The 8,368-nt window shown below is 42.6% G+C and overlaps 1 long non-coding RNA gene across 1 annotated transcript; it reads right to left on the reverse strand.

Moving 5' to 3' along the window:
- Nucleotides 1–3,573: 3,573 nt before the first annotated feature.
- On the reverse strand, nt 3,574–7,928 carry LOC144372440 (uncharacterized). Its single transcript, XR_013432449.1, has 4 exons — nt 7,725–7,928; nt 6,405–6,620; nt 4,435–4,575; nt 3,574–3,766 (listed from the first exon to the last, which is right to left on the reverse strand). It is a non-coding gene; the product is annotated as an uncharacterized LOC144372440 (long non-coding RNA).
- Between the last annotated feature and the right edge of the window lie 440 nt (nt 7,929–8,368).

Consider the following 8,368-nt stretch of genomic DNA (forward strand, 5'->3'; position numbering starts at 1 on the left):
AAGTTCACAAAGGACACTGTGCAAATTCACAAAGGACTTGCACTAACTTATTTGATCCTTCCAACTAAACTGAGATGTGGTTCGTGCTGTGCTGGTAAAATAAAAACAGCTCCTGATTTGTTGCATTTGCCAATTTCCATGGTGTAAATGGTCCTGTAGTCCACATCAAGTCATCATCATGAGGTCCCTGGGTGCAGAGGTGGAGGAGATGCAGTCAACACCTGGCCCCAGCACAGCACTGTATCCAGTGGGTATTATCTCTACTTGCAGATGAGATCATGGGCCTTTCTCAAAACCACACATGACCAATAGTGGCAGATCTGGGACTCAGCCAAGACCCAAAGTGCATGCTTTGGCTATAGTATCACCCTACCTCATAGCAATTTTCCTCAAATCCCTGAAGTAGCCATATTGTAGGTTACCCTAAAATGCAAAATAAGAGTTAGTGCAAGTTTCAGAGATGCAGATTTCACCATAAGAAAATAGGGTTTATGATAATAGAGTCATCCAAAGAGAATATATTGCTTGGTGCCAGTGTTCTTTTCATCATAAAAGTGTCTGTCAGAGGCCAAGCCTTTGCAGATTTCTGAACTGGGGGAGAGGTTGAACTAGACAGCCTCTAAGGTTCCAATTATCTCTTAAATTCTGGTTGTAAGAATGTTCTGAACTCCCAAATCTGGAGTCATTTAACATCTTTTTGAAATCAAAGCAGGCAAGGGGAAAGAGAAAGGAGAGTAAGAAGGAATGGTGAGTGTTAAATTCTGGTCTGAGCTTGGTCAGATGAGTCCAATCCCACAACCAGAATATTTGATATGAAAGAACAACTTTTATTTTATCCCAAGTCAGTTCAAATGACAGCAGATGGCTCCAGCTCTAGTGTCTGAAATATTTAGATGTTCTCAGTGTAGCAGAATGCAACCATTGATCTTAGCTAGCTTTTAGACAATCCTCTTTTTTTCCAAGTGGGCTTCTTTTATTTTTCCTAGAAGGCAAATTTGCTAGGGGTTTAGCATGTAGTCTCTTTGGCTCAACAGGAATCCAATTCTCCTCTCTCTTGCGACTGCGTCTCTGTAGCTCTGCAGTGGTATTCAGTGATCTGCTTGATGCAGATCTTGGACACATTCCCCCAATCCTTGGAGGCATCCTGAAGCAGTTGAAGGTTATTGTTTTATAATGAGAACCACATAACTGGAGGCTTTCCTGAAGGAGCAGCTCAAAACTTTTGGGAATCAACACCAGGATGTTTCCTGGGATGGCTCGGGCCCCCTGGCCCAGCCAAAGATTTATAGGGAGGCATCAGAGGGTCTTGGAGCCTTCAGGAAATGCTCAGAATGGTCACTGAAGTAGATAACTCAGAATAAAGTTGTTCACCTCGAAAATTGTGGAAGCCCATGCACCTTTGATTCTAAGGATCTGGCATTTTCTCAGGTTCTGAGGGCAGTCAGGTTGGTTCCTGGAAGCCTGGTTCTGTAATTTCATCAGTCAGTATTCACAACTGGTGTTAGTAGTAGCCAGCAATGAGCAGCAAGATGTAGGTGAGGTCACAAGTGTTCTTTAAATTTCTTTAGAGTCTTTAAACTACTTCCAAAGTAGATGAGAAAGCAAAGAGTAGTAGTTAATTTGTGTAATAATAATAATAATAATAATAATAATAAGAAGAAGAAGAAGAAGAAGAAGAAGAAGAAGAAGAAGAAGAAGAAGAAGAAGAAGCAGCAGCAAGGGAGCTAGTTAGAAATCATGTCAAGAAAAAAGGATTAAGGGACTAACTCTTGACAGGCTCCATTGATGTTGATGTAAAGCTAGGAATTATGGCTGTAAGTGTCTCCAATTGTCTGGGAAGGAATATTCCTTTATTAGCACAGGTACACTAAGGTAACTTCTGACCAGCTATTGACCCCAGTGCCCACATTGACAAGAGATTGACTTGTAGATGAAGCTCCCCCTGAATAGGATGGCCACCATGACAGTTCCAGAGAGGATCAACTAAGGTCAAAAACTCCACCGCCTGATGTGAAGGAGGAATTGAACACCTGATTAGTGAAGAGTACAGAAGGTGGTCCCAGTTTTCCTGGTAAACATCAAACAGCAATAAACTTGGTGACAGCATTGTCTCCTTTGTCATTCTCTGCTCGGAGATGGCCCACTCTCTTTCTTAAGAGTACCCTCTGCTGAAGCCTCATTTTGCTTTCACTTTACTTTCACCTATAATAATGCAGTTCTCTTGCATGGCTTTTGGTGGTTGACTTTAAATTTTCTTTTCCAGAACACAAGAACCAAGGTTTGGAGTTTCCGCTCCCTGCTTTTCTATGGTATTGGGATCAGCCTGCTGTGGTTTAAATATGGTCCCCAAAAGTTCATGCATTGAAAACTTACATACATTTGGAATTTGGAGGTAGGGCTTTGGGAAGGTCATGCAGGTGGGGCCCCCAAATAGGATTAGTGGCTTTATAAAAAGAGGAAGAGAGCCAAGCTCACATGCTGACCCTCTGTCTTCATTATGAGGTCATAGAGGCTCTCACAGATGCTGGTGTCAGGCTCTTGGACTTCACAGTCTCCAGAACTCTGTGAGAAATAAATTTCTTTTCTTTATACATAACTGATTCCACAGAATTCTGTTATAGCAATAGAAAATGGACCAAGAGAGCCCCATCAAAGGTTTTCCAAAGGCACTTTAACACTGGGATTTCTCTGGGCCCATTTAAAAATGTGATCCATGAGGTCCAGTGGATCTGGGTCACAGGTGGGTAGAGGGTCTGAATGGTCTGGAGAGAGTGTGAGATAAGAAGCAATGACAGTCTCAAGAACTGCTCCCTGGAGGCAGGTGCATAGTTGTGAGGGGATGGGGAAAAAGGATAGTCAGTGTAGGTAATGAATGATTGGGTCAGGAAGGGGGCTGGTTCAAAAGGAAATAAAATGCTAATACCTCCAGAGCACTTCCCCCTCCTCCAACCTGTGGCCAAGGTCACCTGCCTCCAGGGAATTTTTCCTCCTAAGGAGGAGTTGTTAATGAGTATCCCCTGGGTGGCTCTCTTCCTGCCTGAACCCCTGGATGACTTGTTCAGTCCTTGAATCTCTCCACCTTTGGTCTTGTGGGCAGGATGGGAGAGGGGTCATGAGAACAAAGGAAATCTGAAATCTATAAAAGAGGCAGGACACCTCCACTCCCTTAGGCACCAGTTTTGGACCCCTTCCTCTGAGAGGAGTCCTGTCTCCCCCATCCCTGACACCCCCCTACCCCTGACACCCCCCAACACCCCAACCCCTCCCCCACCCCACTTCCCGCCACCCCCATCCTGCCATATTCTATCATTTTTTTATTGTTGGTTGTTCAAAACATTACATAGTTCTTGACATATCATATTTCACACTTTGATTCAAGTGGGTTATGAACTCCCATTTTTACCCAGTATACAGATTGCAGAATCACATCAGTTACACTTCCATTTATTTACATATTGCCATACTAGTGTCTGTTGTAATCTGCTGCCTTTCCTATCCTCTACTATCCCCACTCCCCTCCCCTCCCCTCCCCTCTTCTCTCTCTACCCCCTCTACTGTAATTTATTTCTTCCCCTTGTATTATTTTCCCCTTTCCTCTCACTTCCTCTTGTATGTATTTTATTTAAATAAAAGTTTTTATTTAAATAAAAGGTTTTGGTTTTGCCTTGAAGTTTCTCAGGTGTTTAGTCTTTAACACCATGGGAACAGGGACCCAGGTCCTTATTTTCAACACGAGTATCATCTCTGGTCTCAGCTGTACTGCACTCTGAAAACATTTAGATAGTAAGGAAACATCATCAATTTATACACAGACTGGTACCAGCTCCATACACAAGGAAGCCCTGTCTCAGGCTCAGGAAAATAGGGCAATAGCTATTAAATCAAAGCTTCCCATTTCCATTTCCTACTTCAGCAAATGGCAGGATTTATATCCAGCCTGATCCCAGGGCTATACAACATACTGTGTCTGGGGCCTTGAGAGCAAACTCGGGGTTACAGGCTCAGGCTTTGGGGCTGCTTCATGAGGCCCAGGTTCTTTCCTCTCCCTACTCCATGCTTTCTATCTTATTTCCTCACCAACTTCTAATTGGCAATACTGTGGACCATAAAGAACTTTGAGATCATGCTAATCTGAATATCTGATGGTACAGGCCATGCTCAGAGATGAAGCCCGAAAATGATTCCTGAAGGACAACAAAAGAGCTATTCATGAACCAGCTTTTTAAAGCATTATTCTCTTGAGCACATGACCTTCTCTCTCTTCTATCCTTTTCAAAATGGGGTATGGTAGCCAGCCTCCAAGGTGACCCCCCAAATTTCTGCCTCTCTGTATTCACACCTTTGCATAGTCCCCTCCCTCATTTCACTAGAGTTTGTCTATGTGACCAATAGCACACAGCAGAGTGATAAAATGGAATCCTGATATTAGGATACAGAAGACCATGTGTGTCTCTTCTTGCTCCCAGATCACTCTGGAGGAATCTCACTGCCATGTTCTGAAGACAGCAGAGACACTCGGGAAGGACTGGGGATGTGGCTCAGTGGTTAAGTGCCCCTGGGTTCAATCTATGTTACCTAAAAAAGAGAATTTTTTTTTAAAAGAGTAATTTGTTATATAGCAACAGAGAAAAAAAATTAGTGTTTTTCCCCTTTGGCTTTTTATTTTTTATAGAAAAAGAAAGAAAGTCCCTGTTTCCACCATAGCCAGCCAGAAAGACTTTGTCCTGTACCCCACTATAAGGGATAAAACTGTGGCCAATAAGAATAGAGCAGGCTTTCTCTAGGCCTGGAGAGATGCTCATTTGCAGAGGACTAAGATATCTTCCTGGGCCTGTGGGAAAGAATTCCAGTTGGTATACTGGTAAAATATTCCAGCTTCCTTTACAGAAGTTGTGAGCCTGTGTCCAGTATCAATGTTAATCAAATGAAATGCATAATATATAAGCCTTATAATGCTTTAGAAATGGAGTCCCTTGTGAGTGACTGTGGAGTGGCTTTCCATAACTCTGGCTTTGAAGTAGGGGATGGTGTTTCCACATGAGGTGTTTTGGAGGCTGGAGAAAGGCAGGGTCTGCACTCAATGGTCCCCTCTCCCCACACCTTTGGTCCTGCCCTATCTACCATCCCAATGCCTCCAAGACAGGAAACTCTTTGCAAAGTTCCTGAGCCAAAAGCATCCTACAAATGTATACATCTCACAGAATATGGTCACATGTGCTTTTTCTGACAGACTTGCTCATTGAAGGGTCTGGAGCTACCGGGTTCTTAAGGAACAGACTGTGCCCTTCTTGCACATGTGCCTAGGTTGAGCTGTCTTGTTTTCTCCAGAAAACCTATAGTCAGAAGCATAATTTGGGCTTTTAGGGTCCCAGTATTTGTGTCCTAAAATACAGCTAAATTAGGTTAATACTTTTTTTTCTCCCCTCTTGACTTGAAGTATAGATTCAGAGCCTCTGGGAAACTTCCTGGCTTCTTATGTTAAAGATCCAACAAGAATACAGCCTTCCTTTCCAGAAGGATTTCAGTTGAACACACTGGGGACAGACAAGCAGAGAGGTGGGACTGATGGGGTCTCTCAGGTCAAGTTGAGACCAACAGTGGGTTGATGATGCTCTGTAATGCCACAGAGTCCCACTGTAAAGATGGATGCCAAGTTAATTTAGTATAGCTGGAGAAGGACTAGAGGCACTTTCAGGGTCTATTGTGTGTGAGCCAACCACCTCATCTCTCCAGCTGTTTTTTTTTTTTTGTCTCCTAAAGGAGACCAAGCTGCAGAAGAAAATGGAGCCAGAAGTCAATTTCCACCAACAGTAACAATGGGTGCAATTGTGTTTCTCACACAGCAGCAACTGCTCTTAAGGAGCATTCAATAAAATTATGCACACGCTCTTACTACCATGATAACCTCACCATGGGAACTTCCGCATGTGTTCTTTTGGAATCTGAGGGTTCTGGGAAGACCGTTTCAGAAAAAGAGAGATTTTTATGGAAATGTCAGAGAGTGTCAGTGGACCTCTCCAAGCAAGAGAAGTGTGCTGGAGCCATACTCTGATGAGTCTTCAAAGGGAGGATTTCTCAGAGGGAAGGTGCAGGTGGAACTACAGAGTGACAAGGTATGTTTATGAGGGCTGAGTCCTGCCTCAGAGGCCTACTGCTGTCCACCTCCAGAAACTTCCTTAGGATCTCTGAGCAGTTGTTTCAACCTCTTTACAAGGGAGATAACACCTATCTCATGGGGGGAGGGTTGTTTTGTTTTTGTCAAATTTTAATGGAAGGATGTGTGTGAATAAGGTTTGAACCCTGAAAAATAACCTCTCGATTGCATTTTATAATGCCTGATCTGCTACTTTAATAACCCAAACATCCAAGATCAGCTGAAGGGGACTTGCCAATGAGTCTCATACCTTGGGAAACCCAGGGTGGCTGCCTGCTGTTCCTGCTCCATCAGAGAAGCCCAAAGCTCAGGTGGGCAGACAAACTTGTCCCACACAGTGAAGCAATGCTACCGGGAGCTCTTTGTTTTATTCCTTCCTCTTCTTTTCATCCATCAGTGCTGTCTGCTGGTCCTCTCTCTGGCCTTCTCTCCTCAAATGTAGTTTCTGTGTTCCATTTGTCACAACCTATTTGTGTTTTAAAACAAACCAAAAGACAGTTTTCATAAACTCACTGACCAAACCCCTGGACCCCTGCTGATGACTCTCAAATCTCCTTCCCTGGCCCTGCACCCAGTTCCAAGGACCTTTAGGAAATCACTAGCTGCAGCACCTTAGATTCAATTTGTGGAGAAGTAAATCTTTCTCTCAAAATGATTCCAACTCCCAATGATGACAAGCTATTAAATAAGGAACATTTGTTATGCTTTATCTTTCATTTCTTATTCCAATTTGCTATGGACTAAATTGTATCCTCTGCCCTAGAATTCTTATGTTGAAACCCTAATGCCCCCTTTGACAGTTGTATTTGGAGACAGGGCCTTAAATGAGTAATTAGGCTAAGTGAGGTCATGTAGGTGGAGCCCTAATATGTAATACTGGTAACCTTATAAAAAGAGGAAGCAACATCAGAGAACTGACTCTGATGAGACACAGAGAAGGTGACCATATACAAGCCAGAAGAGAAGACTCAAAAGAAACCAGCTCTGCTGGTACCTTGATTTTGGACTTTTAGTCTCTAGAACTGTCAGGAAATAAGTGTCATGTTTAAGGGACTCAGTCTATAGTATTCTGTTGAAACAGTCTAAAAAAATATTCACAACCTGTTACCAAAATCTGGTATAGCTTTCTTCAAAATGACTCTTGAAGTCTCATTCTTTCCATATCTTGTCTTGCTGCCCTGCTTCCAGTCCTTTCTCCTTGTCATCTATATTCATTACTATTTGTTCATTACTTCTTAACTTCCATCCTTGTCTCCAATTTATCTGATATTCTAAAAAAATATAACTTGATCTTTTTATCAGTTAGGATAAGGTAAGTTATGCAACAGTAACAAATGACCCCTAAACCTTAGTGGCTTAATGCACAGAGAAAGTTTACTTATTTTCATGACATATCCTTCATGGACAGGCTCTGGCTCTGCTCCAGGTTGTTTTCATTCTGGGACCCAAGCTGATGAAATGATCCCTATTTGGGACATTGATGTTCTCATGGCAGAGAGAAATGAGTACTTGTTGAACTATGCAAAAGTTATCAAAGTGTTTGCCTAAAATTGATATATGATCCTCTTACATTTCATTGACAAAAGCTTCATCCTCTGATGTCGTCTGGGCATCGATGTCTAGAATCTGTCCACAAGAAAGGGAAGCAAATCATTGTGAACACTAAAATAATTTACCATCATACTGATTCCAGGATTTCAGCTTCCTCTTCTCTGCTGTGACTTAAACACCATATGATAAAACCCCAATCATCTTATGATTATGAAGTCCACTTTCTCCAGTTCACAGGGATTTCTTTTTTTTTTTTTTGTGACCGTTGGTTGACTATAATTAAATAACCTTACACAGGAATTGTAAAGGGGTCTACTGGCTTGTAGTCCTTTACGTGACTTGTGATCAACTACTCCTGGCCATACCCGACTAGACTACTGGGATGGGCAAATGACCTAAGGTCAGCCAATATAGGTTCACAGAGGCATAGGAGCTGGGTCAATCAGAAGCTCTCCTGGAAGTAACAACTACCAAATATAGAAAGAACTTACATTGTGGGGTGGTAGTTGAGGTTGAAAGGATGCCTAAATGTGGAGTCAAAATCTTAGCAGGTGGAAGTCACATGCAAGTTGGGGTTAGGAAAGAACAGAAGTTGAGTGAGCAGAGGAAGCATCATTAGTAAGAAGAGCAGGAAACAGGTGCACAAAGAGAAAGAGGGCAGAG

Source organism: Ictidomys tridecemlineatus, unplaced genomic scaffold (genome assembly GCF_052094955.1).
Source record: "Ictidomys tridecemlineatus isolate mIctTri1 unplaced genomic scaffold, mIctTri1.hap1 Scaffold_103, whole genome shotgun sequence".
In the NCBI taxonomy this organism is placed as follows: domain Eukaryota; kingdom Metazoa; phylum Chordata; class Mammalia; order Rodentia; family Sciuridae; genus Ictidomys; species Ictidomys tridecemlineatus.